This window comes from Lonchura striata, chromosome 1A (genome assembly GCF_050655825.1).
Source record: "Lonchura striata isolate lonStrDom1 chromosome 1A, ASM5065582v1, whole genome shotgun sequence".
NCBI lineage: Eukaryota > Metazoa > Chordata > Aves > Passeriformes > Estrildidae > Lonchura > Lonchura striata.
This window is the reverse complement of record NC_140741.1, coordinates 60,694,037-60,718,017: the sequence shown is the minus strand read 5'-3', so window position 1 is coordinate 60,718,017 and position 23,981 is coordinate 60,694,037. Positions and strand designations below refer to the sequence as shown.

Here is a 23,981-nt window from a genome sequence, read left to right as displayed (position 1 = left end):
TATTGATATATATTCACAGTGCTACAGCCACACTGTTGTCCATAACCTTGCCTACAGACCAGCAAACTCTATTTGGAGCATGTGGATTGATTCTGAGGTACAAACTGAGAAAGGACCTGGGGGTGAACAGAGAGTTCATAGCTCCTGTGGTTCTTTTAGGAGGCTTTCCTCCCTCAGAAACCTTGGCCATGTGCATGTTTTGCCCTGCAAATACATACCTGCAACAAAGGTTGAGTGCTCATCTGCTCTCTGGAACACAATTCTTTGGCAGTGGGATCTTGCCTGTCTTTTGAGCAGCATCTTCCTCACGGCTCCTGGACGTAGAGAATGCTAAGTAGGTCCACGCAACTGTGTGTTCCTTGGAGGTTGCTTTCAGTGAGAGGGATGCAAAGGCTGGACAATGCAGTCTGCATCTGCAGCAGCAGACATCACTGAAGCAGAGCATGTGATGTTTGGCCTGGGGTCTGATTTCCTGCAGGACAAGTGTAGCTGGCAGGGAAGCATGGGGAGGGCTTTCCTCAGTGCTCTTGTTTCTAGGGTGTCACCAAGGACTGTCTGAGCTCTTACAAATCTTCTTCCAAGACTCAGACATTGGCATGATGCGTGTTTTCAACCCTAGAGTGACTACACAATGCTGAAGGCTGCACTTGACACTTCCTCCTGGAAGGGGTTTGCTTTGTTACCCAATTTGGCTTTTCCTGGGAGGGGGCAACACTTACCCTAAAGCCATTCTCTGGGTAGATGGCTGGGCTCTACTCAGGCCACCCATGACACAGAAGGGGACAGGGATGGATCTGTGACCACGGAGTGGATTGCCCTCCTGCAGTGAGAGCACCATGGGCTGCAAGGGTGCAGGCATCCATAGGCAGGGCAGGATGAGGATGAAGACGAGTTCCTTTCTGTTCAGGCTGATTTCACGTTTCTTAGCTTCCAAGGGGCTCTGAGAATAGCAATTAAAGCACCGGGCTTAATTGTGGAGTATCCAATTTGGATATTAGTGTTATCTCTGCTCTCACTGCTTTCTTTTCGTTTGGATCCAATTCTGCTGCCTGCCTGCTGGCTGGGTGCCCGTTCCTTTCTTCTCATTATTACTATTTTATGCTTATTGTTAATGCATTTTTTTAAGCATTCCTACTCTCGGTTGCTTCCAAAGATGCGGGTCGCGGTCCGAGAGGGCGCGGGACGCAGGGAGCCCCGGGCGGTCCCCGCGGGGCTGCGGCGGCGGTTCGGCCCGGCCCGGCCCGGCCCCGCTCGGCTCGGCCCGGCCCCGGCTCGGCCGGAGGCACAGGTGCCGCCCGGCGCGGGCTCCCCTCCGCCCCCGCCGGAGGCCGGGAGCTGCGCCCTCCGGCAGTGAGCAGGGGTTGGTCTCCCGTTGCCCGTGCTGTCCTTCCTCCTCGTTTTCTCCCTCCGTTTCCCCCACCCCGCCCTTTGATATTTCCCCCTCCTCACCATTTTCCGCGGGTATATTTAATTATTATTAATTATTAAGCTGCTTTATTAATTCACCTTCCCATGCTTTCCCCGCCTCCGGGAAGCATTCTCGGAGCTTTTATATTGCAGAGATTTTTTTTTTTAAATGTATTTTTAGAGTGATGCTCTGAGCACTTCCACCTCCCCGCCCCTCATCTCCCACCCGGGCAGTACCAGAGAAGAGAATGAAGAAGTTGAGCATGTCTGAGGCGGATCAGCCTTGCAGGCAGAGAGGGGGGCAGTAGCTACTCAGAGCAGCCCGAGTGCTTGAAGCAGGATTTGCTGGTATGTATGTGGGTCTGGATTTTATGACAGTTCTAAGTGTGAATCTTTTACCGAGCCAGAAAGGAGGGTGAAAGAAATAAATATCTGCGGCTTCATTAAATAAATGCCTGCATAGCTGTAAACCCTGTCCGGCTGTGCTGGAGGAGGTGGTGGTGGGGACACTCCCAGCCATCCACCCACCCCTAAGAAAAAAAATAAAAAAAAAAAAAAATTAAAAGAGCCCAAGCAAAGCCCGGAGAGCCGAGGGCTGTGTTGGCGGGGCCGAAGGAGGCGGGGGGCGCGCAGTGCGACCCACCCCCGTGGCGGTGCTATGCGTGTGTGTGCGCCCGGCGCGCCCGCGCTGCCCGCGGAGCCGAGCGCGGCGGGCAGCGGTGCCGGCAGCACTGCAGAGGGGTGGGCACGGCCCTCGCCAGCCCTCGGGGGCTGGGCCCGGGGGTGGGCGAAATGCTGTGCGTGCATGGGGAGGGGGCCGCGGGGGGGGGAGCCGCTTTCTCTCCGCGATTCACATCGCGCCCGCTTTCTCGTCTCGTGTGCATGCCTATCCCGGGAATGGTGTAGTCAGCCCGTATCTGAATTATTTATAGACTCGTGCCAGCTGTTTTTTTTTAATTTTTTTTTTTTTAATTCCGCTTGTGTGCACTATTGGGAAATGCGTTTTGCTTTCCTTTCTTCTCAATATATTAATGTCTTTGTTGGGGAGCGTTTTCTATCCCCTTCAGATCCCTCTAATACAAAATTGATGCTTATTTTTCCCTTCAGGAAGGGGACGCTTTGAGGATAATCATGCTTCACAGAAGAACGGCACCGACCTCCAGTTGCATTAAACACAACCTCCTCCACTAGGGCTCCAGGGAAAAAAAAAAAAAAGAGAGAGAATAATTATAAGAATAATTATTAAAAAGGCGAAAGGAATGCTTACTCTGGAACCTGCATTTGACGATCCTCACCACTCGCGCTGAATATCCTCTGAAGTGATTCTCTCCAGCTTTTGAATTTGCACCGCTTCAAGACGCAAGATTGCCACAAAGAAACCTCTATTTTTTTTACAGCCAAATAGGATTGTTTTTTAACTCATTCCCCCACGTTTGCCCCCGACCCTTATTCTTCTTATGTGGATATGCAAGCAAGAAGAGGAGACTGGACATTCCCAACATGCTCTCTCCCTTGATCTGTCCGTCTAGAGGTTCTGCTTCTACAAACCAAGGTAGGGAAATTCCTGTTTCTGTGGTTTTGCTTGCAGCTCATTTTGGTACGCGGGTTTGCCCAGGGAAGATCACTCACGGTAGAACAAAAGGTTTAGAGATGATGCTTTTAGAAGCAGACAGAGGGAAAAAAAAAACAAAAAACCCCAGCATTCACCAGACATGTTGATTCCCTGTTGGCTCATCAAATAGGACATGAAGAGAAGGCTAAAGGGTTTGACTTAGGCACCACGCTGTGAATTGAGGGAAAGTCCCTTGTGATTTTTTTTTTTTTTTTTGGAGGGGTGGGCAGGTGGGGTCTGCGGAGACACGGGAGGAGGAACACGGCTTTGGAATGGGGTAAAAACAAAAAATAATTTTCATCCATCCACCCGCAAATTGCCTCCTCCTTTTCACTGGTCCAGCGGCTCCTTGCCATGCTTTCATGTGAAAGCAGAGCTGGTCAGGAACAACAGGACGTAGAAACGCGCTTGTTGCCGAGGAGGGTGGTGCATTACTGAAAACCCACGCCGGCCTCTCGATCGTGAGCGGCCTAACGCGGGGGCCGGGGCCCGGGGAGTGGCCGGGGCCGCCCCTGGCACCGCGGCAGGAGCCCGCCCAGAGCCGGGGCGAGTGCGCTTGCTTGCGTGGAGGTGGAGGGCTATTTTAAGTCCAAGCACGTCAAGCGACTTAGCCTGAACCTACGAGGCGCTGTATTCAGGCAACTTCACGTGTTTTAATTTATCTCCGTCCTCCTGGTGCTATCAGCGGGCATCGTGGCCCCTCTCCTCCTCGCCCCATCCTTCCCCCTCCCCATCCACCGCGCCTTGCCCCCCCTGTCCCCGCGCCGGCAGCCCCTTCCCCAGCCCATCGGGGGGGATGCAAAATGGCTATCGTGCTGCTCGGCTGTAGATACGCGAGAGATACCGGTGCATCCCGACCGTAACGTGACATGTGAGTCTTTCCGTAAGATGGTGGCAAGACAAAGGGAGCCGGGGGGTGCGGGAGCGCCGGGCACAAGGTGTTGAACGTCTCGGGGTTATTTTAAGCCTCAGCCCGTGCCCGCCGCGCCGCTTCGCCCGTCACGCGTGGGTCTGCTCGCCCCCACGCCGGGAGAGGAGGGGGCAGGGGTGAGCTTCTGCACTGCCCCCCCCGGGGGCGGACCCCCAGCACCCGTACCCGCATCGCCAGCCCCCCGCCCAGGCTCCCCCGAGCCCTCTCCCAGACCGGAAGCCTGACAGTGGGTGGGGGGCGGCAGGAGGAGCGGGAGGCGCTCCCCACAGCAGAGGGAAGAAGAAGGGGGAATCATCCTCCAGCCCAGCTGCGGGGTGGGGCAAGCTCGAGGCACCCAGAGCCCTTGGTGCATCCCGAGCATGCCGAGGCGAGGGCGCGCTTTTCCTACCGCCTCCTTTGCCTGCATCCTTCCAGTAGCTCCCTGCCACATTTCTGAGGGGCCTATTGTTAAAAACCGGGAGCGGTTCCGCGTGAAGGGGTTGAGAGCCACCTTTCCTGACATATTCTGGCTGTGCTTCTATAAATATCTAAGGCTTCCCAGGGTACCCGCGCCTGGATCCTCCCTGCCTGAGCTCTCCCTCCCTCGCCGCAAGTGGGAGTAGAAAGTTTACCTGCGCGGAGAGGAGGGCGTGTGGGAGCCTTTCCCCCGTTTTCCGAAGAAATTTCTCAGGCCTCGCAGCTCCCGGATCTTCCCAGGACCCCAGCACTGAACTGGTGGGGGATTGTAGCCCCCTTCATCGGCCATCGCTTAGCCCTGGAGCCCCTAAAAGCACAAACCCCGGGGGAGGATGCACGGAAAGGGGAGGGTGGGCTGAGTCCCTGCCCCTCTGTCCCTGCTCCGGCTTTTGCAGGCACATCGGACGGCAGAGGGGAAGGTTTTCTCGGGTGCTTGGCCCGGGTGGCAGCGGGGCCAGGCTGCCTGCTCCCCTCGAGAGCGGTGCCCAGCTCTGCCCGCTGCCTGCCACAGCCGCCGGCCCTGCCAGCGCGGCCCCGCCAGCGCGGCCCCGGCCCGAGCGGTGCCGCATCCCTGCCACAGCCCTTCCCTGCCATGACCTGGGCCAGGCTCATGCAGAGGTGGAGCAGGGCAGGAGGGACTTGGGGAGGGGTCCTAAATCTTTGATGCTCAGCCGTGAGATTAAGGAGCACCGGCCCACATCCTCACTCTTTACTGCCCAGTCTCTCTGGCTGCTACCTTTACCTGTGACTTTTCCTCATCTTCTCTGCAAGCTCCGGTATGGGCAAAAGGAGATGTCCACTACCATTGCTTTCCTCACCATCAAGCACAGCTACCTCAGGCTTTGCAAGCAGTGTGTGGAGGCAGCTGATCCCTCCTGAGTATGCAGCATTCCCAGCTCATGGGGTGCTGGTGCTGTCCCACACCCCAAGGCCTTGGGGAACAGAGCAGAGACACAGCACCCTACTGTCTCGGGTGACCTGGTGTGCCCCAGCTGCAGCTCTGTAGAGAGCAGCAGTTTGTTCGTGGGTGCAGGGTGCTCTGCAGGAGGGGAGGTGTGGCTGTGGGCAATTTTCAGCTGCTCACCCACGCCGCCCCAGAGCAGCAGCTCTTGTTGCCTCCATATAGCTTGCTTTTCTTGGGTCCCTCACCACACCAGCTTGTCTCCCAGTCCTGGGTGGAGGTCTGAGCGGGTTGGGACACAATGTGACAGGCTGAGGGCAGAGTCAAGAAATAGCTCGGGGATGGTGAGATTTGCTTCAGCTTCCTCTTGGCTCAGTCATTGTTACACAGGGGCAGATCTCAGCAGAGAAAAGGAAGGAAGCATGGTGAAAGCCACAGCTCCTCTTTCCAGGGATCCTGGGCTCCGATCTGTTGGTACACCTGCTGCACCAACCACTTCAGCCTGTGTCAGTCCTGGTGCCTGTTGTGATCCCTGTGCCAGAGAGGCCATTGCTGAGCAGAGGAAGATGTCAGCAGCAGCACCCAGCCATCCTATTCTGGGCAAGGGTCTCAGGATACCAGCATTGTTGGATGTTGCACCTGTACATACCAGAACATTGTGCAAGAGATCACACAAAGATGGAAAATACAGAACAGGGGCAAAATCTCAAGCTGCCATTCCCATCCAATAACTAACACTTTGACTTGTATTATCCTCATTTTGGATTACCAACTGTCCCTGTATAAAGACCTATCAACCTATGAACAAGCACTTGATCCCCAAACCCTAACCTACACAGTAAAAGGTGATAGAATTAATTTATATTTCATCTTGCTGGGGCTGTTTCTTGTGCTTGGTTTGGAAGAGGGCAGGTGCTTCTGGCGCTGCTCGCTTCTGGTGCCAGAGCTGTGGAGCTGTGCTTGGATTCCCACACTGGACTCACATTGCCTGGGTTGGCACCAGGAATCGGTCTCTCTGCAGTACCATGTGGGAGGTCTGGATTTGATTCCTGGTGCTGTTTTTCATTCTCCCAAGCTGGCAGAGGGTGGGAGCACCGTACAGATAGCACTGCTTGTATCTGCAATGGGCTCTATTCCACATTCCCATCCTTAGGATGCACAAAAGCTGCCTATGACATAGTCCAGACTGCGGTCTGATCCCAAGAGGTTTAATCTTCTTGGCCTTTAGGGAGGCTGCAGCTCTACCCTGCCTGTACTCTACTTAGCAGCGTGGTTTGGTGGGCAGTGGCAAAGCACAGCTACCTTGCAGCTGGAGAACATGCAGAGGATTTTTAAAATTTTTACAGTTTTCTTTTTGTAAGCCACAATTAATCACAAAAAAAAAAAAAAAAAAAAAAAAAAGGATTCGTTAATAGGAAAGATGGACTAGATGATCTTTCCGAGCAAGATGGCTCAGGTTATTGTGATTGCCACCATGGAATGCTCATAGTATCCACTCTGCCTGACATCAGGGCTCTAGGCCTGCCTGACTCTTCTGCAATTCTGTGATTAGCTCTCTTTGATATTTATTTATTCTTGAGAGAAAAGCACAAAGTGGTTGAGAGAAGCACAGCTGATCAGTTATCTGCTATTACCCTGATCTGTCCTCTGTCCACCCATCCACAAGAAGTCTTTACACCAAAGTGAGTCAACTTATTAACTGTCGCTTTGCTGCAGTCAGACAGACTCGCTGCTGCCTTGGGTACCTCCCTGCGTGAAATGAAATGGCAGTTTGAAGATCACAGCACTGAAATACGTAGAAGGGGAATCAGAGCAATATAAGATATTTGAAGCTAAGCATGGCCCACCTACTACTACTGCCTTGTCCCTTCTTATGAATTTTGTCTTTCTGCTTTCTGCTTACAAGGCAAAATACCTTGTCATGGGAACTAAAAAACCCATTTCTCCAACCACAAAGGGGGCTCCACCATCCCTCTGACCTACCTTTCTGCTTGTCTGTTTATCTAAAGACAGGAAAGAAGGTTACTGGCAGGTATGGACTAGTGCTCACTCTGGCAAAATTAGTGCCATGGTGTTAAGTACCTGGGAACTAGAAGATTGATCTGACCAGGTTAAATATTAAAGCTACCTTTCATGTTGGGAAAAAAAATCCAAGCAAACACATCCTTTATTGTTCAGGAGCTTGTTGCTTCCTTAAGCTGCAAACCATAAGCTCCCAGCTAGAATTGTACATCGGAATGTGAACTGGTGTGTGTAAAAGTTGACCAAGTGCAGTGGTGATCTGTGCAAACCAAGCAGTGTGTCTCCATGTACCTGAGGTCACTGCAGAAGAAAAAAAATCCCCTCTCTATGCACTCAGAAACAAATGTATGGCACAAGGCAGTGTGCAAACTGTGCAAATTTAAATTCAATTCAAACCATGGCTAATTTGGACCTCTAGAGGGAAGGCTGCCTTTTATTCAGTGTTTTCTTGGAAACAGAAGAGAACACTGATTCTGGACAGGAGAAGGGACAGACTTCTCTTTATAAAATTTTTACATATACATCGAATATGCTTCATGTGAGAAGAATAAAAACACTTCTTTTTCCGTACCCAGGGTCACCAAAAAAAAGTGAAGAGTGAAAGGGTATGTGTTCTGAGACTCAGTGCAGCTCATCTTCCCAATACAGCTGGTATTTTTAGACTGCAAAGTATGCTGGGTGGCTCTCTTCCCTTTCTAACAGAAGCAAAGACTATGTTTTATATCAATATATATAACCTAGATATATCAATATAGATGAATTGATGAAACATCTAGGGGAAAAGAAATTTTGAATGCGAGTGGTTATTGACACAAAGTGAAAAGGATACTAGCCTGAGATCTCTGCAGCATTCACTCCCTATACCTCAAACGCCATCCACAAGGAAGGTTCAGAACTGAAGAGTCACTGAAAGTGGCTCAGGTAAAAGGTTAGGTTGCTAGCTCTGAATACTGAAGATGTTTCTGTATTCCCAAAGCACGTACAGTGTTACTAACATTGGTATGCAAGGCTGTGCTGAAACATTTATAGGAAAGAAGCACTCTAAAGGGAAAAGCGTGAATTTGATCTTCATGCTTGGTGGCTTATCTGTACTGATTGCTCGTCCACTAAAACAGGTGCAGGGCCACCAGGTTATCTGGCCTGAATAATCCATGGGATATTATTCTGCCACTTCTGCACACCCCTGGCATTTTGGGGTTGTAGGAGCTCACCTCCAATTAACTGTCCATGTGACGAACTCTTAAGTTCTTCTCAAGGTAGCAGTCAGCCTACTCTACTTTGTGTAGCTATTTAGTTATGGTAACAGTTCTTGCTTACTGTACTTCCAGTCTGGATTTTTGAACATGGATCAAGGAATTAAGCAGTGTAACTACTACCATCCTCCTCCAAACCCACTGCCCAGCCCATGTGTGAACTCTATATACAATCCTCACTTGTTCAAAACAGTGAAATGATCTGTCTAGAACCTATTTACAGATGTGGTTTAGCTCTGCTAAGGTAACTATGTTCTGTTTGAGGGCAGCACTTCTAAGAGAGAGAAGGACTGGGGGAAGTGTGCAGGAGTGAACTAAGACAATGATCACAGAGCAGAGAAAACAAGACCTGTAAAGAAAGAATGAGAGAGACCTAGGGAAGATCAGTCTGGAGAAAAGACAACTGTGGGTGGATCCTTAGCTGTCTGCAAATACATAAAAGACTGTTACAGAAAGAAGACAGGGGCCAATTATTCTCATTAGTCACAGAGGACAGATCAGGAAATAAATGACTTTAAGATGAAGCAGAGAGAATACAGATTAAACATCAAATTAAATGTTTACTGAACTAATGTTTTAGTGACAGTAGAAGAGCTGATAAATTTGGCAGATTAGCCGTGACTGACAATATTTAAAGCTAGATGTAGGTGCTGAACTATCATGATTTTGTATCTAATAAAGTCTGTCTCCAGTGAACCTCAGATCATGATATTTGCATGCCTAACCAAACAACTTTGGAAGAAACATAATGAGGTTGATTTGTCCTGTGTGCAGGTAGGAGAGACTGTCCCATTGGAGGAACCTGATTTGGTTTGGCTCTGTGCAACAAATCTCATATGGTACCTGTAGGAGTCAAAATGATGGTGTCAATTGGTGGCACAGCTTGCGTGTATCAGCTCCCCAAAGATGCCTGCTTTACAAAACCTCTGGTAGGTTGTGACAGCTCATACTGTCCAGGGGACTGGCAAGAGCTGCAGTGTAGAAATCGGGCAGGAGAGGCTTACAAACATGTCTTGTGTGAATGATGCTTTAGCATTTGCAAGCACAGTTCTTGAATCCTGGGATAAGTTGTGCTGTTTTGATTGAGATAGTGTCTCTTTCATTCAGAATCCTCACCTGTCTGTAGCCATTGCTTTCAAGGCTTTACACTATCACAGCATCTGAATAGCTACTGTGCCAAAACCTGGTATTGCAAGGGGAGGGGAGGTTGACTGTCACGCACACTGAATGATGTGAAAATTCACACCTTGCTATTGCATGATGTCGTTTTTTTGTCTTGCAAGATGAGATACAGTTTAAAAACACCTTGTGTTTACTCCTCTTTGCTGCTTCTAGAAGATAAAATGAGATATGGGCAGCCATGAGCATTGTGGTTTCTGAGGATCATTGCTTCACTAGCCAGGCTTCGCAGTCACATCTCTCTGTGCTGAGTTGGAGGAACTTCCTGTGCTTTCTTGGGGTTTGGGTGAACATCTCTGGCTGTGGGTTCTGTGAGGGATCTCCTGACCTTGGGTCAATAGATATTCCCCTGCCAGAGGCTAAGGTGGCTGAAAGGGCTGTTCTGAAATTGTGAGTTTGGCCAGCATTGGGAATGTGCTGTGTGGCCCGAGGCCTATATCAGTGTAAATCCTCCTATGCATCAGCAGAAATGGTGACCGTGGTGCAGCCCTGCTGGTGGATTACACTATTTTTAAAAAGAGTGACAAGCATGTAATCCTGACCTCTGGTGGGTTTTTTTGTGGGAATCAGGAATTTTCTATACAGGTGTCCAGGACACACTCAGACTCAAATGGAGGAAATGACACAATATGCTCTCTTATTATACTTAGACTTCACATTTTTATTTAGCTTCTTCTCCTAATCTCTTAGTTGAGGTTGCCATGCTCTTTTGGGAGATAATATATACAACTCTCTCACATGGATGTAGTTTCTTGCATGTATGACCTCTGAAGAATTTGGAGGATTTTTCAAAAGGAAACAAATGTAAAACTACTAAATTCACTACTTCAAAACAGACTAGGAGGTGAGATGGCTACTTGAAGCCAGCTGAGGCAGATAAAATCTCATGTCATAATAAAATCTCCTCTCATGTCTTATCATCATAACCTGATGATAATTTACTAGTGCAAATGCCATGTCTTACATCACAGCTGATTGCCTAATGAACAGAAAATTGTTTTCAGGTGACAGACATAATATCCTCACGGATAGCTTAAGATTGCTGTGGTCGCATGTTGTTACCTCTGGCTGTGGGCCATGAACAGGACACAGTGGGGCACAAGTAGGTTAGAGATTGAAGCTGTCATAACAAGGGACTATGGTTTCCCTGTGCCATGTGGGACTTCTGCTACTCACAGCTGGAAACCAGGTACTGGAGGTACACAGTGGCTCATTGGAATGCAAAAGGTGAAGGTCCTAAACCAATACCACCTGGAAATGAATTGCAGAAGAACTACTAGGATCCTAAAGCCAAGGGCAATTCCAGCTCTTCACAGCAGTGGTTTTGAAGCCTGTGCAGTGAGAAGAAGGGCTCCAGTGCTGCATGGAGAGGTGTCAGGATGCTGCCACCTGCTCCAGGAAGAGGATGGAGGAAGGGTTGCTGCTAGCTCTTTGTGCTAGGTAAAGCAGGATGTTGTTTAATTGTACACAGCTGGATTGCTAAGGCTTTGCTTAGGAATGCATTTGAAGTGCATTGTGGCAGAGGAAATGCACTAGAATGCACTAACTCGCGGCTACTTGCACGTAGGCATACGCCTGTATGGAAAGCACGTGGGAAGGATCTGCATATCCCTGCACCCCTCTCTCTCCTCCTCTATAATTCTCTATTATTGCTGGCTGCTGTAGTCAGTAGCCTAAGTATCTCAGGGGAGATTCCCTCCTGTCAGACGTGTGTTTCGGCAGAGGCAAGCTGAAACATCAGAGGCTGACAATCCCCAAGGGAGAATCTAATGAAAGCGACAGAATGACATAATCTGTTCTCATAGTCTCTCCCTTTCAGCTCGCCACGTTTTTGGTGCAACTTGAAATTACCCTCTAATTTATTACTGAAAAGGTGACCATCATATATAATTGAAATTATATTGATAGTGTTCTGAAGTGTTGAAAGTCAAAAGTATAAAATCAGTGTGGATGTGGTCTGTGGTACTGTCTTTCTGGAAGGTAGCTTTTAAGAATCAGTCTGAAAGAAACAGTGGTAAATGCCGTGAAAGTATAAATAGAATCCCAGAAAAGAAATTGCAATAATTTCATTAGGTGATGGGACACTGGTACCCTAAACAGGAGGAGACAAAAATTAAGTAGTTTAGAAAAACAGGATAGCTGTGGGATGGCTGCCTTGAAATATACAGTGGCTCTTGCAGAGAGCACTTTGAATCCCTGGTTTGGAAGTTTGTGAACTTTCAAACCAGAGATTCAGAGAGAGATAAAGCCAAGGATTGTGCATTAAACATTTTTAATTTGCACTGTTTCTATGTAGAGTAAAGGGATTCCAAGGCTCTCTGAACTTCAGGACTTGGAGAACTTTGCAGGAACTGAGTGCCTGTACCTTGGTGCTCTCTGAAGCAGCAACTGGATGTCACAGAGGGTATCATACATGACCAACCCTTTCTGTGCAATGGCCCTTTTCTTACTGGAGGGCATAATAACTTTCAGAGACCAGAAGATGCATAGGAGCATAGGAGATGAGGGTTGTTTCATGACATGCCTTGCCTTAATAGTGTTGTATTATTTTTTTTTTTTTTTTGTTAGGGCGTTTTTTGTTAGGACAGATCGATTTCCTGACTTCAGCTTTTGACATTAGAGAATATGATTAATGTTTTTGATGGAAGGGGTTTGGAAATGGGTTAATTGCCCAACAACAACAACAAAAAAGTAATTTCAGAGGTTTTGCTAGTTCTGCACTGAGCTTAATTAGAGTGTTTGATGTGTTTTCATGAAAAAACAGAGAAAAGAATAGCTAGCAGCCTGGTGGGCAGAAAGCTAACAGGGTTTTGCATGACACATCCTTATTCTGCATACTTAGAAGTGGGGACTTGTCCCTAAGGTTGTCCTAGCCAAGATGAGGGCTCAGACTACTGGGTCCTCTGCAGTAATGCTTTCTCAGTTGGAATTTTTCCAGTTGGAACTGTTCTACTTTATATAAATGCCTATTCATTGTGCTGGAGTGGGAGTGCTTGAACGACTGGGCTGTGGAGGTAGTTTGTTTCTTTGGCCCAATACAAAGTAATTACTTATAAAAAGAGAATTTATTTCAGCATGAACGAAATGGAGGCACAGGTTCTGTAGCCTGGAGGCAGTGGAGTCCTCTGAGACATGGGAGACCTGGGAGCTAATTCTTCCTCCAAATTAGTCAGTGCAGGTTTGTTCTTGTTCTGCTTTGGAGGCATTTGTTTTTTCCTGGTGACATGACAACAAAATGTTTCATTTAGCATTGAACTCCCGTGCTGATTCCAGGTGGGGAATAAAGTGACATAAGGAGGTGAATTCCTGGGAAACAAAGACCTGATCCTCAAGCAAGTGCTCTTAAACTAAGGATGAGGGATGAGAACTATGGACTCTGTGAGAGGAAACCAGAGTTACTGCTCCAATGAAAATTTTTATAGTTTCCTATAATGTGCAGGTAGCTCTTTACAATTGTCTCCAGGTCTTTAAAATCACGTGGGATTTTCATTGTTGCAGTTCATATCCCTCAGTAGATCCCCTTTCATAGTTTGTTATACATTTGCTTTTATAAGCTTGGTGAGATGTTTGACTTTTATATGGAAAGGGGAGGTTTTCCAGATGTGAACACTGGTTGTGGGAAACTTGTTTCCAGAAGAACCCCAGGGAGTCAGTGGAGAAAGACCAGGTTCTTTGAAGGGCAGCGTAGAGCAGAAGCACCATGGATGTGCTCCAGCTTGCCCTCTAGAAAAGCTAATCCCTATTGACTAAGGTCAAAGGTAGCCTACATAGATGAGCTTTCTAAAAGCTTTTAATTATTTCTTTTGTTCTGCATGTACACATTTTAAGGATGTACTCGGTTGGGAGTTATAAAAGAAAAGAGGTGTATTAAATTATTACTCTTTCACCACCCAGTTTGGAAAACAGTCATGTTCCAGGAGAAATCCAAAATCTACTAATGCCTATTTCTCTGTCTTGTGTTATCCATCTGTAAGAAGACTGTATACCTGATAGTCCATCTCTTTTTGAACGTGAAGGCCTGGAGATTCCTTGGTCTGTGCCCAATGTAATGGTTCTCAAAGGTGATTTGAATTTGCAAGTAACACCAATGTCTCCTTAGGTGAGCTGAGCTGCGATTTATGGATTTCTCAGACCTTGCTTTCAAACCACACAGTGGCAAGTTGGTGCATGAGGTCTGTTGACATGACCAGGTATAGGCTGGTCTGTGGCATCCCACAGAGACCTGTTTCTCTGGATGTTACAGGCTAAGGAGAGATGAGCCAGGGCTTGCTGCTTGTAACACCACTGTGTCCCAGGAGGGAGCTAGTTTAAGAATGCCATCTTATTAGATGTCTTAGTACATTTTTCCTGCATGCATTTAGAAGCATTGCCCATCTTCATCAAAGCGCATCTTTCCTAAGAAAATACTGCTTGCATGATGAAGCATAATAAATAAACCAGAAAATTAGAGAGAAGGTTTGCCCTGACAGTCTGTGGCCTTTTAAGTGCACAGGGTAATACAGAAATCTGTGTGTCCTCTGAACTGACAGTCTTCTGTGATAGTGCAGTTCAGCAACTGTGGATGACAAATTGCAGTGTGTACCTGTACAAGGGTGCAGCTGCAGCCCAGAGCCTGTCTGCACTGTCCATTTGAAATGGGGAATCTTGGTATTGGTTGTGGATTCAGCATCAGACTGGACTGACTTTGGATGTCTGCTCTGTGATACGAGACACAAGGGCTTCCAATATTTATTTGAATCAGCTTAATTTTGAAGTGTTTTTGTTTATAATCTTGTTCACTTTTGTCACTGGAGGGGCATCATAAAGAGCTATTTAGGTACTGTCTAGGCTGCTCTTTCAGTGCCTGCAATGAATGCTGCATTAATGCTTCATGTTAATACAAAAGGTTTTATTTTTTTGTCCTTGTATCTGATGATTTCCTTTTTTTTCAAATGTTAAATAGCATAATTATAAGGATGCAACAGATTCTTAAACACTTATTTTCCATTAAAGTTTTCAGGTGTTTTCTTGACTGTGTAATATATTGCTTTTCCCACAGTATGAAAAAGGAGTAGGTATAGAATCTAGCTGACATTCAGTTTGGGATCAGATTAAGTTATGTCAGGTTTGCTCCCCCAAATCTTCATGGACTGTGCCTGGGAGAGAAAAATCAATGGTCTCTGGTAGAACTGCTTAAAATGATTGTTATTTGGCATAGTTGAAATTTCCATCTGAACAAAATTCATGACTTTTAAAGCAAATTAATTGTGTTTTCTCATAATATGAACTACTTTGAAAGAGTAATATAAAAGGGTTTTAAAGCTGCAGGACAAAACTTGATGGAAAAATCCTAGAACTTGATTTTACGGTCAGAGATCCAGAGGGAGAGGGAAAAAAAAAGGCGTTCAAAACTTAAATGCTCTTCAAAGTTTCAAATTTCCTTAGATGATGTCTAAATATTTAGTGGCAAAATTATTTGGTCCAGTGCTCCTCCTGCGTAGGACAAATCTTTGTGTGTTATTTAGTTGAAGCCTTGGGGTTTAAATAGTTTCTATGCAAAAGACTCGCTTGAATCTTGCCTTTTCTGAAATGCCACATTTATTACACCAGCCAAAGAAATATAGAACTTGGATAAAATAATCTGGAGATTATATGTTGCATGAAAGATTAGAATAGTAATGTAAAGAGAAGGTAAACTTAACTTGGGAGGAGGATGTTAAGCTGTGCCTCTTATAACTGGGAATGAGACATGAAACATTCGTACCAGTAAACAGAAGAACATACTGGGGAACAGCTGTAGAACCTGGACCAGAACTTGTGGTGCACTGAATGGATGGAGTTCCTCAGTGCAAAACTGGAGGGCTGGAGAAGATGTAATTGGGAATCTTCTTGTCATGTGCTAGATTGGGAAAGTAAAAGCCCCACTAAGCTTTCTCTTGGCCATAGTCAGCTCCCAGTTAGGTGAAGCTAAGCTGACAACCCCCATCCTGGTTGAGCTGGTCTAGGAGATGCTGATCAGGATTTGGCAGAAAGCGGCCATCCACGGTCAGGTGTTTTGGATGGAGCTCCTCCGCTTTAGATAGATGCATAAGTCTGGTCTTTCTTTTTAGCCAGATGCACACTGGTCTCCTGCAGGATGACCCTTGGGCTTCAAGTAAGTGCAAAGTGTGGGGAAGATGTATGTGTGCATCTGTGCCATCTCATGTTTTCTGAACATACAAAGGATGGATGCAGTTTTGTATTTTTATGCAACCCACTATGTTTTTTCTCTCTGCTAAGATGGATTCTGTTATAAAGATTTTTGTCGTGGTGCTAACAACTGTCATGAATCCAGCCAATTCACACATGTTGTGGCTTTTCAAGTGACTTGAGTTGTGCTTAGCTTCCTTTGTCTTTTCTGAGTTTGGAAAGTTAATCAGAAAACCTTCTCTTGATGCTGGTGAGGGGGAAGTGGGCTGACAGGGGTTATGAGAATAGCTTGTGGCCAAAAGACAGATTTATACACCTTGTTGAACTTTCACTGTAAATTGCATTCTGGTCCTGCTAAAACCTGGACCATTAAGGGCTGAGAGAGCTGACACGTTTACCCACACTGGCAGTACATACTCATGGGAGAGGGTGGGAGGGAATAGCTGTTGCTTTATTTTGGATGTCTTTTCTTTGAAGAGGGAAGCTGATGCTACAACCCACTTTGTGTGGTAGATGTGCACCCTTCATCTGGGTCCCAGATCAGAAGGGGAGTAGGCACAGTGAGAGATAGAGTATCCACTTCATTTAGACACTGCTGAGCCACAGCTGCCTTGTAGCTATAAGCTGGGCAGGGTTCAGCAGCCTCTCCTCCATGGAGCTGGGCAGCCGTGGAGGCAGTGAATCAATGCTGCCCAGGGCAAGCTCCCCACTCACCCCCACCTTTCCCTTGTTCTTTCATCTTCTTTTCTCCTCCTACAGTCTGGACAAGCCCAACTGGACTTTATTCTATAAGGCACAGCTTAGGGCCAGGGCAGTCCTGCAGGTGGTTAGTGTGGCTGGGGAGACAAAGCTGCTGTGTCACAGTGCCTTTGAAATACTTTGGGAGCTATTGGAGGCTCTGGTGTCTGGGAGCTGGAGTGTTAGGGGAAGAGTTTTGAAAGGGATTTCATAAGAAGAAATTTTGGAGGAGGGAAAGGGTTTTTTTTTCCCTTTGCATCCTAAAAAATACTCTTTGCACCCAGGTCCTGCTTCTATGACTACTTGCTGCTCAGGCAGCATCTGGTGTGCTTTGCACAAATATGTCTCACAGAAAGACTTTGAAGTAGCCTCCCACCTCCCCCCTCTTTGGAATGAAGGAGGAGGGAAGGCTTAGGCAGCACTGTTTGGAGTAAGCTGATGTTCAGACTATTGGGAAGGTGCTGTGCCCACTTTGAGGGTGTGCACAGGGAAAGGCAGTGTACAGAATGTACCTTGGAGTGATGCTTAAGCAGCACCTGCTCAGTGCTCCCAATTGTTGTCACAGGGCCTTGCCTGCTTCTCCAGGGCCCACTGCTTTTTCTGAGAACAGCAAGGCTGTCACACCCAGCCACAATCACCCACAATCAGCCCAGCCTTGGTCACCACCAAAGCAAACTGAAGCCCTTGAAAAACCTTTTGGCAATTTTTGGTGAGGGACAGATGATGGGGACATGACTGTGAATAATCCATATTGTCTTGTGAATTTAGGGATATACCTTGACTTTACTCTGATGACAAACCCCATGCCTTTGCTTTGTGAGAGTATTTCCACTGGAAATCAAAGAGATTTGAGATACATAGCAAGCTAAGCAGTCATACCTCAGAATAGGATTTGGGGATTAACAGAGTGGATAGTAAATTGAATAGTAGGAGTTAAAATCAGACTGTGCTTGGAAAGAAAGTAGAGATGAGAGGTACACCCCTGGAAAGCAGTAATGCTAGAAATGACACTGGGGTTATACTGGTTAGCAAATGAGATATGCTCTCACAGTACAATGCAGCATCAAAGAGGCTGATGTGATTTCTGGATTGCATAAACATAACTGTTCTGTCTTGAAGCCAGGAAATGTTTTCTTTACATTTCAAGTCATGTTTTCTTCAGGAGCCTCATCTGAGTGTACCTAGTCTAATTTCTGGAGAACTTAGTGCCCCAAAGATGGCAGCAAATTAGAACAAATTCAGTGGAGCAACAAAAATGATTAAAATGCTGGAGGGATTGATCTAAGAGGGAAGATTAAAGTAACTAATTACATTTAGCTTGGCCAAATGACAATTAAAAGAGAGATGTGATGACTGCCTTAAAGTGTGTGCTTAAGAGTGTAAACAGAGAGGAGAGAGAACTAGAATGAGGGATTGTGTAGTGTTGTCAGAGGGGTTGTTGGTCAGATGCCTGCTCTTCACTGCTACAGGAGCTGTGTAGAACCAGAGACTGAGAAGTGGCTGTAGCCAAACAATAGCAGCAAATGAACAAAAGAAAGCACTGAATAGACAGCACAGTTCCTGCTGTGAAATGTGGCAGAGGCTAAAGTACTGTTTCCAGGGAAGTGGTGGTGGACTCATGAAGCTTTGCTACAAGTAGTGTCCAGAATTCTCCTGGAGAAGAGGAAACGGGTGTGGTGTTCCCACAGAAGTCCTCCCCCTCTGATTTGCAGGACCCATAGGTAGTTTCTCCCCTCTCCTTTTATCTGTGAATGTGTAGTGTTGCATTCATGTCAGAGTGCAGTGTTTCCAAAAAGATAGTTTGCAGGGTGCAGTGGGAGCAAGCATTCTACAGGGGTGGGGTAGATGACACCTGTAAGAAATGCTGAGAGAGCCAAACATGTTCAGTCTAGAGGAAAGGTAACTGAGTGGAAACCAAACAACAATTCTTTAAAGGACTGCTATAAAGAGAGGACAGGGGCCAATTATTAATTTTAGTCACTAAGGGCAGATCTAGAAGAAAGTGAGCCCTTGACTGAAGCTGGGAAAAGCAGGACCTGTATGAAGAAGAAGCCTGAGTGTTGGGTGACAAAGAGGTCAGGAGGGGTGGAGGAATTGATAGGAATGTAGATGGCCAGGGGTGACATGAGACACTTGTTTATCACACAGGCATTGTGAAACTGATCTTGATTCAGTAAATTTTCATGTAATTTTGGAGCCTCTAAAATCTTCTTGAGCTTCTGAACAAGATACAGCTGTGGTGCCTTTTCTTGCAGGTTTTGTATGTGTATCATGTGTATTAGCAAGTTTATTAATATTTCTGTTTATATTTTCTTTGATTATAGATCTGTTTGAGTGCTGTCTTTTGCAATGGAGGGTCTGTGGAGGAAATGGACACTTCTTAAAAAAATGCAATGAGGAATTAGTTCCAACAAAGTGTGGATTAGCTGGGTTTTTTTGCCCCTTTGGTATGATTTTTTTTTGAGGAATAAAATAGCCTAATTAGTTAAAAAAAGTGTGCAGTTCTGTATCTCTTCATTTTGACAGGCATGGGAAAATTTGAAGCAAGAGCTCTTATCACTGTATTTCTCATCTAGTTGTGCTTATAAAATTCTGCACATTTTTCATATAAAGCCCATTTTCACATGCTAGGCTATTTCATACATGGAAGTATTTTATACCCGAAAATGTTAATTTCCTGATCTGCTTTTAAGAGTGAGTGCATTTCCAAGTGAAAAGAAGAGGTGAGGATAAGAAACAGCCATTAGCTGGTGCAGTATTTCAGCTGGTGGCTCTAGCCTCTCTAGGTGAATAACTGTGTCGATTGTGATGTGAAGAGCATCCTAAACATATTCTTTTGTTATACCTGTTTGCAAGGCCATTTGTAAAATAAGTGCTTCAGCATAGTTCCTTGTAGGACAGTGACTGTGTCCTGGTGTCACAGTTAGTTCCTGGGCAATTTTAAGAGGAATCTCAAAGAGTGACAGGAGCTCAGTACCAGAGAAATGGGTTCTTGTTGCAAATTTGTAAGGGCAGTTTTTAAGGCAAAGGCTGAAGCACTGTGTGCAAGTATGGGGCTGTGCTGTCCTGGGCTACGGGGAAGACTCAATTTGTGGTAAAGATAGGAAGCACGTCATCAGGGTTCTCCTACCTGACTGTTCCATGAATTAGCTTTTAATCAAGAGCTGTGGTCAGTAAAGTCATTTTGCTTCCTTGCCCCAGCAGTTTTCTTCCTGCAGCAGTTCAGTGGTCTGGCAAGCCCACCTTCAATGGTGGTTGAGGATAGCAAGTCAGGCTGTCAGCTGGAGTGACTGAAATGCAGGCACAGGTCTCCTGCCTTGCCAGCTGCCCACGGTACCTTCTCGCAAGCCTAGCAAGCTGGGCTTGGACGAGTCTTAAGCAGTAGCAGGATTTGTCAGAGCCCATGAGCAAGTCACTTAGCCTATGTGTGCTGCTGTGATCTGGGATGATGAACACTGTACAGCTGTATTCAGAAGTCACACTTCCTTTTGTGCTTGTGAGGTGTCACTTTTCAGCTGATGATGCCACAGAATCATACTTACGCTTTACTTGGTCCTAGTTTTCAGAGCTTTAGCCTTGGCATTCTTCAGTGATTTGGCACTTACTGAAAGAAAGCAAGCAAGCAAAAGCACCATACAGAGCAGAAAAGCACTTCACAAAGCGTATTCTGATGAAGTCAGCTCCTTGAACATCTGCAACAGGGACAGCAAAGCAACCAGAAAAACAGGCAGGGGAATATGATGGGAGATTTATGCTGGCAAATCTTTTGGATGATCTGCAAGATCTGTGCCTAGAGAAGATCTCAGTGATCTCTTACCTGTGAAGCCCTCATCCCAGATTTCCAATGCTCTGCAGCCAGTGTTAGGTTTGCAGATGTTTTATGTGATGTGGGGTTTGGATACAGTAAAATCCCATATCCTCTTAAACAAGTATTGAGCATATTGGTTTTTCCTGATTTCTGTAATGATTTTCCACTTATGCATTTATTTATATATCTTTATTCTTTTTTTGGAAGGTAGCTACTTGGCCATGCAGTTTGTAAGTTGTTAGTGCCAGTGCACTGAGTCAGCCACATGCCCTGGACCTGCAGAGTTCTTAGGAAGAGCTGTACTCCTGTTGCTGGAGTATTGAATGGTGGTGAGTAACTTGGTCTGAAACTCACTATAGCAGAGCAGAATGTTTTTACTTTTGTTAGTTCTGGAAAATCTAAAATGTTACATTATGTCTATATAAACAACACTCTAAATGGCTTCATTCTAGAACTGAGGGGATTTGAACAATACAAAATTATTGTAAAGGAAGTCTGTTTCTTTCCCCAGACTACCTCTGAGTGGCCAAGCTTGACTTCAAATCAGAATGGAGTTGTACTTTTAAACTGCATAAGCTATGTCTAAACACAATCCTCCTCCTCTACAAAGCTCTAAGAAGCCTCTGTTTGGGAACACAGACCCAGCTCAGCTGCTGGCTTAGGGACACCAGAGCTGACATGGACAGCAGTGCCTCTGAAAGGTTTATGGGTAGAGTCAGCAAAGGGGGACACTGCACTGGGTGTGTAAGCATTCATGTGTGCAAGCCCCTGTTAGCAGGTGGCTGCCCTGTGTCCCCTCACCATGCAGCAGCAGCAGCTGATCAGGTTTCCTACCCCGAAGGGCTGCACCTGCCTGCACCCAGCTGCCCTGCTGCATTCTTGGTGCTGGCATTAGGAGACGTGTGCAGGACGTTCTGACCTGCTTCATGCTCAGCAGACGGTGGAAGCTGATTGCTGGAGGCAGCCTTTGGTGTGCCTGCAGATTGGCTTCAGGGATTACATGCAGGGACGTGTGAGCCAGTAGAACTGCAGCATTGGTGTACCACGCTTCTCCACGACTTTCTAGTGCTTGAGGGATGTGAACTGCATTGTGTGAAATCTTTGCAGCAGCGCGTGTGTTCTAATTTCCAAAGAAGACAATTGGCATATCCACCTTCCCATTTTCTCTGGTTTGCAGTGGGAGCCAAAGTCCATAAACAGCACTTTTCCTCTAGCCTGTTTCTAATGTTGCTAATATCCAGTGACAACATTTTTCCCTGCCAAGTGCTGCAGGTTGGAAAGATTGGTGACACCCATGGTGAATCACTACATGTTGATGTATTTACTTTACCTGTTGCTCTGTAGAAGCTTGAGATACAGACTCTGAGGTTTTAACGGCTCCCTGCCAATCAGATTAAATATTTAGCAGCAATAGGTTCTGGGCATCACATTTCTGACAGTGTATTTCATGCATCATTTGCTGTAAACGTTGGGAGATTTTTAGCTACCGCTTGCAAAGTAACTCCCTTTCCACTTTCTCTCCCATTATTATCTTTTCTTTTCACCGTCCCTCTCACTTCTTAACTTTTTTTCTTGTCCTCCCTTTCTCTGCCCTGCTGTTCCCTTTCCCTTAGCTTTTATCAGCTTTCTCTGATCACTGTTCATGAGTATGTGGGTGCGTGCACTGCACTTGGCATAGATGTCAGCCTGTGATGGGGTGGAGGGACTGCCTGTACTTAGCTGTGCATGGCCACCTCCTTGGAAAAGTGTGCATTGCTAGAGGAAGAGCGCAGGCTGATGGGCTTTTTGGGGAGTAGTAAGCACCTGAAAACAAGAAAAGGCAAAGCGTCTCTGTTATCCCTCTCTCTATGATGCAGCTCTATCTGCAAGGACTTTAGCTTTACTGTTAGCACATCTGCTGGCTGCTCTGTGACTGTCACTGTGGGGCAGTCCTTTTCCTTTTAGTCCCCTTCTGGCTAAAATTTTGTAGGAAAAGGGTACATGGGCTCAGTCATCCAACTGAAAGTGTGGTCACATCCATCCCCATGGGATCCCCTTGTCCCAGCAGTTGCAGTAGACTTCTGTGTCAGCTGTGCTGACATCTGGCTGACACCTTGGTGCTGGGATGAGGCCCATCAGAACCAAAAATCTGGTGAAGGTTATAAAAAAAAGAAAGGGGTATCTCTAGGTGAGGTTTCAGCATCAGATGGTATTTTCTGTAATAGCAGAGGGTTGTCTCCTGGAACACAGCAAAGAGTAGGGAAAAGGCAAGGATCTTCCTTTGCTTCCTTCAAGTGCTGGACAACAGGTACAGGTTTCACAAGTACAAAGATTTCACGTGTACAAAGTACAGTTGTCTGGTGGTCCTCTGAGTTTTCAGGCATGATGTCTAAGGTCCTTTACAGGGGCTCTGTGAAGATTAGAACTGCCACTAGTGGTCATTCTGGGCTGATGCTGGGTTGGGGAGAGTAAAGTCTTCTGGGCAGGTGAACTCTGCAGGGAGGCTGGTGCTCTGCATGTTTTATGCTGCAGAACCTTCCCTAGACCTTGCCCTTCTTTCACACACTGCTTGTCTTGCTTTGATGCTGTTCATTGTAATCTGTGATCAGATGGTTTGACTCTTTGTTATCCTGCTCCCTTGACTCTTTGGTACGTGCATCCTTTCCACTGCTCTTGCTCTAAATGTGTTGTGTGCTGAACATGTCATTGCAGTCCCAGAGGGAGCCTGTGGTTCTTACTGCCTCCATGTTTGCCCTGTGTGACTGCTGCTCCACATTCCTGTCATCTCTCTGGCATTCAGCCCCAGCAGCTCCAGCTGTCCTGCACTACTAGTCCAGGAGATGACGGGTAGTGCCGGGGCCAGGGTTTTCAAGTATGTTTCTCTCCTGGCTGTGACAAGTCTGAAGCCATCTGGTAAAACATTAGCCTCTTATTTTCACATTTCTTCTGGCATGGGACATATCCCCTCTACACCAGTGGGCTTGAAGGCGTGAGGGAGACAGGACCAACCAATGTTACTGAATGGATGTTTGGGAAGATGCCTTGAAAGCTGGAATGTGTATGAGATTATTTTTTCTTTATAAGGGGACTGGGGACCCTTTAGGTAGAGGGAAGAAGTGAGGGAACCCATAGATCACAATACCTAGAGAAGATGTCTCTTCTCTGATCCAATAGGCAGTGAAACCTTTCTGGCTGAGAATCTGCTGGGCTGGGCTGTAGCAAGCCAGATGGGTTGAAACAGGTACTGGGACACTTGGGAAACTACTTCCGCAGAGATAGGGAGTGGAAAATGCCTGTAAAATTTGTAAAGCAGAATAGCTAGTGATGAACAACCCGGACTGCTTAATTTCTTGGTTTATTTCTCTCTCTTGCATGCTCTTTTTTTTTTTTTTTTTCCCTCCCTCCCCTTCCCATTGCTCTGGGCCCCTGCAGTCCATTCCCTGCATCTGGTGGCTTATTTCCCTACAGATGTCATCTTGGCAGTAACTCAAACCTGAGTACCTCCCTTAGGGAGTTGATGCACTGCC

The 23,981-nt window shown here is 46.5% G+C and overlaps 1 protein-coding gene across 4 annotated transcripts in view; it reads left to right on the top strand.

The window, feature by feature from the left end:
- Positions 1–1,565: 1,565 nt before the first annotated feature.
- GRIN2B (glutamate ionotropic receptor NMDA type subunit 2B) overlaps positions 1,566–23,981 on the top strand; it is a 224,454-nt gene continuing 202,038 nt past the window's right edge. The window contains exons 1-2 of one of the 4 annotated variants that reach the window (XM_021552888.4): positions 1,566–1,755; positions 2,515–2,959. The gene's annotated coding sequence lies outside the window, so the exon portion shown is untranslated. Of the gene's footprint in view, positions 1,756–2,008; positions 2,205–2,514; positions 2,960–23,981 lie in introns of those variants that run through there. The other 3 variants (XM_021552890.3, XM_021552889.4, XM_085569045.1) reach the window with 3 other exon arrangements.